At 37.8% G+C, this 8449-nt stretch overlaps 1 protein-coding gene across 8 annotated transcripts in view; it reads right to left on the bottom strand.

Moving 5' to 3' along the window:
• Positions 1 to 7841, bottom strand: part of trip12 (thyroid hormone receptor interactor 12) — a 63490-nt gene extending 55649 nt beyond the window's left edge. For 4 of the 8 annotated variants that reach the window (XM_016515814.1, XM_016515805.1, XM_016515799.1 and 1 more), the window contains exon 1: positions 7703 to 7841. The gene's annotated coding sequence lies outside the window, so the exon portion shown is untranslated. Of the gene's footprint in view, positions 1 to 4735; positions 4766 to 6030; positions 6104 to 6907; positions 7007 to 7702 lie in introns of those variants that run through there. The other 4 variants (XM_016515768.1, XM_016515783.1, XM_016515775.1 and 1 more) reach the window with 4 other exon arrangements.
• Between the last annotated feature and the right edge of the window lie 608 nt (positions 7842 to 8449).

An 8449-nucleotide genomic window follows, 5' to 3' on the forward strand; every position in this document is an offset into this window, starting at 1 on the left:
GGAATAAATGCTCATATTCCAGCATACGGCATTCGCATTGAACAAGAGTGAATATTTTGTCCATGTTTTTTTTTTTCATCTCTGTTGTTGTTGTAATGTATTGGGAAGCCAGAATGCGCATCCATCAACAGAAACATATATTAGGATTTTTTTTCCGCGAACCGTTCCATCCCTAGTTCCAATCCAACAATATTTAGATCACCTCTCAAAAGAATAAAACAAACATATGTGAACAAAATGCAAGTTTTGGTCATTAGCAATCGATATAAAGCACCCGCCGCAATATTTCAATCACTAAAAACAGCGAGACATTCTAAAACCTTTAATGTGAAAACACAAAGTGCCTTTAAAACAGTGAGTACGTTTACATGGACATCAGTAATCTAATTATTTACCTTATTCTGAATAAGACAATATTATGATTATGGTGTTTACATGAGTTGCTTTTAGAATATTCCTTTCATGTTCCCGTTTTACATGTTATAAGTACATAGTTCGATTAATGGCACACGTCATCACGTTCCCACGCGATGCCATCCGATGTTCCCTCCAGAATTTCACGTATCAACATACAGTTCGTCTTCGGTACTATACAATTTTGGATGTTTCATTTTTAATTTTATGAAAACTTCAAGTGCAGTTAATTATGTCATGCTATATGTGCAAACAGATGACAACAGATAAAAATGTGCCTTCTTGCTTGAAGCCATACTCTTTTGTTTGCCGTCAAACGGCTGACCACTGCCGTGTATCCTGTCGCAAAATGCGGCGAAAAGTCCTACACGACAGTAATAGTGTGATTAAGGTGTGTACATGTCTATACTGCACTTCAATAATGCAACTAAAATAGGAATACTCCACATGTCTTAATTCGATTTGTTTACTTCGAGTATGACTTTAGCCGGATTAAGGTAATCAAAAATCTCTGTTTACATGGTAGATTCTTAAACAGAGTATTGTCTAGGGATGTAACAGTATGAAAATTTCTTATCACGATTACAGTGACCAAAATTATCACGGTTATCAGTATTATCACGGTATTGTTAATGTGCTGGAGATGTTCAAAGAGTACCAACACAAATCACTTCACCAAGTTTTATATTTAAAAATCAACAAACAACAAATAAAATGACTTTTTGTTTGCATAATCACTAAAACAATAACATTACCAATGATGTTCGGATTTTAAATGACAACTTGACTGACAACAGTTAACCTCCGTGGACAAAGCAGTAGACTATTGCGATTAAAACACTTCCTTTAGGTATTACATGGAGCGAAGATGAAAACAAAATGCCATCGAATCGTTTCTGAAGACAGTCAGAACCTTCAGAGGAACATTCATATAATTAATTCATTCATATATTCATTTGTATAATTCCCTTAGCACTCTTTTAAAACCTCCCAGCTTTTCCGCCCTGTTTTCACTCAAAACAAAACTACTCTGCGTGCTGTGCGCACGTGAGACTGTTACTGAAAACTGTGCTTTATGCTGGATAGTATTTATTTATCGTGAGTTGTTCAAATCACGGCAATCTAATACGGTTTTAATGATAATTAAAATATGAAACTGTAATACTAACCGTCGGGAATTTTATCATGATTTATCGTCAAACCGGTAATTGTTACATCCCTAGTATTGTCTTAATCGTGTTAATATTGGATTATTGTTGTCCATGTAAACATACTCAGTGATATTAAAAGATCAAATTCAGTACACACCTTATTGATGATGCGTGCTTTATGCAGGCAAGCAAATGAGCCCAGAATATGAATGCAATGCGCTAAATGGTTTTCTATGGGAAAACATTTAATATTAAACTTGGCACATTGCGTTTATATTCTGAGTTCATCTGCTTGCCTGTACAAAGTATGCATCACCAATAAGGCGTATACTGAATTTGGCCTTTGAATATCACTGTCTTACTACATTACTACTTAATGCAAACCTCATAAAAATAACTGGCGGACAGTGGAGGAAAGTTTGCCCTCCATGTGGGTGTTCCTGTAAGGGTGTGACGTTACGTGAAAACTATGAATAGGCTAAGATACTCAACTTAACTTTCCCAAGAACCAAACTGTTTATGCTATTACACAATCATGTTGAAGAACAGAACAGCCCACAGGTTAAAAAAAAAATCATGTAACGATCACTAACAAATAAAGCAATTGTAACACCCAATTCATGCGGTTCACGATTTCAATTTTTTTGGCTTCCTGTACCATTTTATAATTCTATCTATCTAATGTTAGTTCCATTATTAAAAAAAGAGGGGAAAACTGTCTGAACAGGCTACTGTTATTCAAAGACACTAAGTTAATCTAAATATTCAGTAGTCTTAAAGATGCCTGTTCCTACAATTTTGCTTGCTTGGCACTGCCACCGACTCCATGCTGGGAGGAGAAACAAATGGCTTTAATTACTTTACCCCTGTCATAACCGACACAGGATCAGCTCCACAGCCCAAATCAAATAATCAAGAAAAATAAAACTGGTCCTGAGGCCTGCTGAAAGAAAGAATAAAGAAGCAAGAGCAACCCTGTAATACAGGAGAAACTGTACTGTCATTCGAAGAGTCCAAAATAAATAAATACTTTTTCTTTTCATATACACCTTTTCTATTTATCCATCCATCAGGAATTGATTGGATCATGAAAATTTGTCTCTATGGACAGCTGATTAGATTAGAGCAGTGGTTCTCAATTCCAGTCCTCGGGACCCACTGCTCTGCACATTTTGTATGTCTATCTTATCAGACACACTCAGTTCAGTTCATGGATCTCTCTCCTAATGAGCTGATAATCTGAATCAGGTGTGTTCAATAAGGGAGACATGCAAAATGTAGGGGGTCCCCATAGGGCTGCACGATAAATCGAAATGGAATCGAGATCGCGATTCGACAGAAGCTGCGATTGTCATGCGTATCTTTCAATGAAGCACGGTTCTGTGATCAGCAGTAAATCTCCATCCAAAGGCCAGAGGGCGCTCTCGCGCTGAAACTCCAAATACGCCTCGCAGAAGAAACCCAGAAAATGCCTATCACTGCAGCTGAATAAACAGAAGATTCAACTGCTTTCATTGATTCAACGCGACTAATAAACACACGACTACAGCAATATACGGTTTATCTGAGTTCTTATTATTATAATTTTCATTAAAATAAAGTATATTTATAATGCAATGCCTTTATCACTGCTTAAATACTATGAAATATGTTGCGTGCCTTATTCTGTGTAAGAAGCCACCTCACCTCACAGAGGGATTTATTTCAAACACTCGACTGACGTTATGAAGTGAGTTTGGAGTAAAAATATGCGATTTTTTTGCGTAACTTGTCAGTGAACTACGGCTAGGTGTAGTAAATTCTGCTCCATCTGAAAGCACGTGATGATGATTTCCTGCTGATTACAGAAACGGCTTTACTAACAAAATGCGCATGACAATCGCATTCGATTAATCGTGCAGCCCTAATTATGAGCATCATTCTAGATGTCTTTAATGACGGCAGCGCTTGACCTGCATGAACTCCACAAGTTTGTGTAAAACCTGATGATCATGTTCTCCAGCATAGTTTGAGATGAGCCAAAAAGTATCTTTTCTTATTATTATCAATGTTGAAAACATTTATTCTGCTTATTTTTATGAAACTGTGAGACATTCAAGATTCTTTGAGTAGAAAGTTTTTAAAAACAGGATTAATGTCTTTACTGTTACTGTTGATAAATTTAATACATCCTTGCTAAGTAAAAGTATCAGTTCAGTTGACTGTTTTTCCAGCAACTAGCTAAACAAAACTATTGTTGTCTTTTCTCTGTCTGCAGAAAACATAAAACCCTTTGGTCATTGTGAGGAATCCCATCAGCAGATGATTGCCCCTCCTGATCTACAATAGACTGTTTTACTCTTTTTGTGAAGATGGCCCCCCTCCTCCTCCTCTTCAGGCTGCCACACTGATCACCTCCACTGGACCACAAACAGACAATGGAGAGAAAACGCCGAAAGAAATGAAAACTTAAGCCATGTGTTATTCAGGCTTCTCTGCATTCTGGACTTAAACTATTTCAAAACTGCAAATACCCATTCACGTTTGGTAGAAAATGCGCATGACAATCGCATTCGATTAATCGTGCAGCCCTAGGTCCCCAGGACTGGAATTGAGAACCAGTGGATTAGAGGGTTTGAAAAATAAGGGAACTCTGTTTCAGAGGTGCAGCAAGTCATCACATTCTGATGAAAGAATAAAGGCTCAAATGTGCTCTGATGAATCAGTTTCCTTACACAAAACCAGGAACTGTATTAAGGAAATAGGGTCCATTTTAATTTCATGCTGACTTTACTAGTAACTCAATTACCAAAAACACAACAATCTATTTAAAAAAGGTAATTGCCCTGATTATGTTGCTTTTTTTTTAAGTCAATTGACCATTAACACAGTTAGAACTACCACTTTCTACACAGCAAGCTTGCTCATCTTCATACTGAACTACTAACGTTTTTCCACATTTACCAAATCCAAGTGATTCACACTTAAAACACTAAAAACAAAGAATCTGAATCATGTAAAAAAAGAAAACAGCTTCATCTGCACAAGCCATATATTCTGGATTTCAAGAAACTTAACTGCCAAACCAAGATTGTCAATTTCCTGTTTAACCCCCATCTCCTCCACACCTGTCCCCTCACTGGACCCATCTTGTCAGCATGAAGGGAACAGCAAACACTATGCGAACTTACCAGCCGTATGCAAATGCCCCAACCAGCAGCCTAGGGCGACAAGGGGGACAATAATGGGGGAAGGAAGGAGGGGTGAAAGGGTAAAAAAGGTGATTTTAGTCAAATGTGTTATTCCATTTAATGATGACAACGTAAAATCATAGATGAATTAAATTACAACTGCAGACAAAGCTGGCAGCCATTTTGTTCAGTAATATAGTCAAAATCAATGCCATATGTCATTCACTGACAATATGCAAGACATTTTACAAAGACAAAGAACTAGTCTCAAATGAAAAGATAATTAGAAACATTGAATAGACTTAGTTATGCTATACCTCTAGATGACTTTAAAGATTATAAAAAGAGACCACATTCAGCTACATAGACATGGCTACAACACATTTTAACTTAATAAACTTAGCTTATTTAAAGCATTACTAATTTTGCCCCTTCAACTCACTTCTTTTATATTAATACATTCACTATTCAGTTATTGTAAATAACACATTAAGTATGCTGCTTTTGTATTACATATGAGGAGATAACCGCAACAACAAAGCTCTTTTCATTCAAGACTACGTCAATGTCATTATAAACCGAGAATTTATATCCATATTATTAACATTTTACGAGTATGCACATACAATACATACACAAACAGACTAACTGAATGTCCGAAACGCGACCGTGAAGCATAAAAATAATGTCTAGGTCGTCAGCTCGCGAGGTTTTGAAAGACAGCCGTTAAGAAACAAAATTCAGCTTGAAAGTGAGGAATGTAGCTAAGGAATATTTATGTTCAAACGAGCCGACAGGCCTTCCTCCTCACAACGACACCAACATTAAACGCTACTAAAGCAAACTAAGCAACGTCCACGACATTCAAACTACTAGACGTCAAATCTACGATTCCAAACCCAAACATTTACAGAACCGAACAAGAGAAGCGTTCATTTCGACCATAACGCCTAACAATCAACGAACTGCCCCAAACATGTCAAAAATACCCTGTGCACACTTTGAAAGTGAGGATGTAGCTAAGGAATATTTATGTTCAAACGAGCCGACAGGCCTTCCTCCTCACAACGACACCACCATTAAACGCTACTAAAGCAAACTAAGCAACGTCCACGACATTCAAACTACTAGACGTCAAATCTACGATTCCAAACCCAAACATTTACAGAACCGAACAAGAGAAGCGTTCATTTCGACCATAACGCCTAACAATCAACGAACTGCCCCAAACATGTCAAAAATACCCTGTGCACACAGACTTCTAACTTACTTCCCTGAAGAGAGGGTGAACTTACATCGATGATTAGGAGTTGAATTCCTTCAAACGACCATAAAAATAAAAAACCCAACATTAGATCTAATCAAGCGCAGCTTTGTGCTGGTGTGTGTGTGTGTGTGTGTGTTTGGACTCCCGACATGAAAATACGACATGATTATGAAGGCCGTTTCTCAGAACAGGCCTGAGCCGATCCTTTTGTTTATTTTGCCCAGTCCACGAAACAAACTCCTATCAACCAAGACCCACTTACTGTCCCTATGCGAGCAAATCACACGAAACGTCAATTCACCGGAACAAGTAACGTTACGTGTGCCGTTCGATACAAATAAACAAAATACAGCAAGATAAGTTGATTTTCACACTCCGAGGCCTTACACACCGGTCTCGCGTTTTTGTGGCACTGTGCATAGTAGCTTTCCTCATTCAAATCAGCTATGGTGGTCATATAAAAACGCATACACATTCAAAACTACGTTGCCACAGTTGTTGCAAAGCACCACAGAAGACAACACACGATGAAGAGTGATTTAAAGTGAAGTTCACTGAGTCAAAGTGATAATCATGACCAGCTAATGCTAGCCATGCTAGGTTAAACAAAACACTCTAAAACATCAGAGCACCTAATTAACGTTACTCAAATTAACAACGCCTTTAAAACTGGCAGACAGCCCGAAGTAGTTTCAAGCGCTGAATAAGAAAAATCGCCCCGTTTTGTCTTAAGCTGTTATTGGTGCTAGCACAGTTAGCACTGCTAACCGATGCTAATCTGCTGAAGGGACGAAGCGTGACAAGCGATTATCAACAAACAACCGCTATTAATTACAACAGCAAAGACAAAACGCAGTATAATGTGAACAATCAAAACAATAGTACTAAAAAGATAAAGATTGTACCGTTGTTGTCAGTATTTGGCCTACATATGGTAAAGCTAAAGTGCAAAGCCGGTCTCCTGTCGACGTGTATGCGGCCAAGATCAGGTCAAAGTGACTGAAGACGTAAACAAACTACTAGCACCAGCAAACTACACTAATCAACATTTCACCTGAACACGACTGGAGACCACAGGAAAATCATCACTTGTGATGGATGCAAACTTCTTCCATTTTAATCAGACATTTCGTGCCATTACCAACAAATAAAGAAGGTGAAATAGACAGAAACTTGTATTCATTTCTCGTTACCTTCTAGTTCGTGGGCCATCATATTATTAATAATATTTTGCAAATCTCTAAATTGGCCCATCCAATAAAAAGCTAACAGAACTGCAGAAAATTAGTCGTTATACACGTTGTACTACTTAAGATGCTGTATTAATGGTTATAATTCCTGTAATACTATATTTTTTTACGAAGGGGATGTAAACGAGTCTCAATTCCCTCTCGATACCTCACAAACGTTATTCATAAAGGATTCGAGTGGTTTATTGTATCTACCATCACATTAATGCCAAAAAGTGTCTTCCTTAAATATATAAAACTAATACACAAAACAGAAACAAACAAGGGAAACAGGAAAAGGGCTCGAGGGATGACAACTGGAAACCATTTTTTTGTTTCGTCTGGCTTTTCTCACTCATATTACACGACTCCGGATTCACACGAAGGGCTCCGATGCGCATATGATGCAAGAAGATTCCCGGAAACTGAAGTTAAATATATATGTGCATATTTTGGTGTTGTTGTAATTACCTATTTTTTCCAGTGTTGTAGTAGCTGTTAGACAGTGCAGCAGCAGCAGCAGCTTTACCTTCATCAGCTGAGCGACCTGCGAACTGCCGCATCACCTCCGCTCCCACAGCGCTCCGTGCTTCCGCCACGCACTACTTCCCACACTAAAGAACAACGATTACGACAACAACCGGCGCGGGAAAGCCTTACCAACCACCGTGCCGACGATGATAACGCTCATTGGAGTTACTTAATACAGGTCGTTTCATCATTAACCCCGTGCTTTAATGAATACATCACTAGTGCATCAGCAACGTACGTCAGAATTTCATAATATCAACCCGCCAGGTTGTGCCCCCCCCCATCTTAAAAAAACCGTTCACCCTCACATAATTTTATGTAAACTTTTAAATTATTATTTTAGACTGTTTATCGTACGTGTTTCACACAAGACATGTGAATACATAAAATCGATTTCTGTAGGGAAAGAGATCATTTTGTTGTGTCTGTTGTCATGGTAACCACTTAGCGTCCAAATATGGCGTCTCTGCTGAGTGAGATTTATTTATTTAGTCATTTAGCAGACCCTTTTATCCAAAGCGACTTACAAATGAGGACAATAAAAGCAGTCAAAACTAACAAAAGAGCAACAATATATAAGTGCAAATGACAAGTCTCGGTTAGCCTAACGCAGTACACGTCGCAAAGTATATATATAACTTATATATATATATATATATATATATATATATATGTTTAAAAAAAAAT

This window comes from Sinocyclocheilus rhinocerous, unplaced genomic scaffold (assembly GCF_001515625.1).
Source record: "Sinocyclocheilus rhinocerous isolate Xijiao unplaced genomic scaffold, SAMN03320098_v1.1 scaffold943, whole genome shotgun sequence".
Lineage (NCBI taxonomy): Eukaryota > Metazoa > Chordata > Actinopteri > Cypriniformes > Cyprinidae > Sinocyclocheilus > Sinocyclocheilus rhinocerous.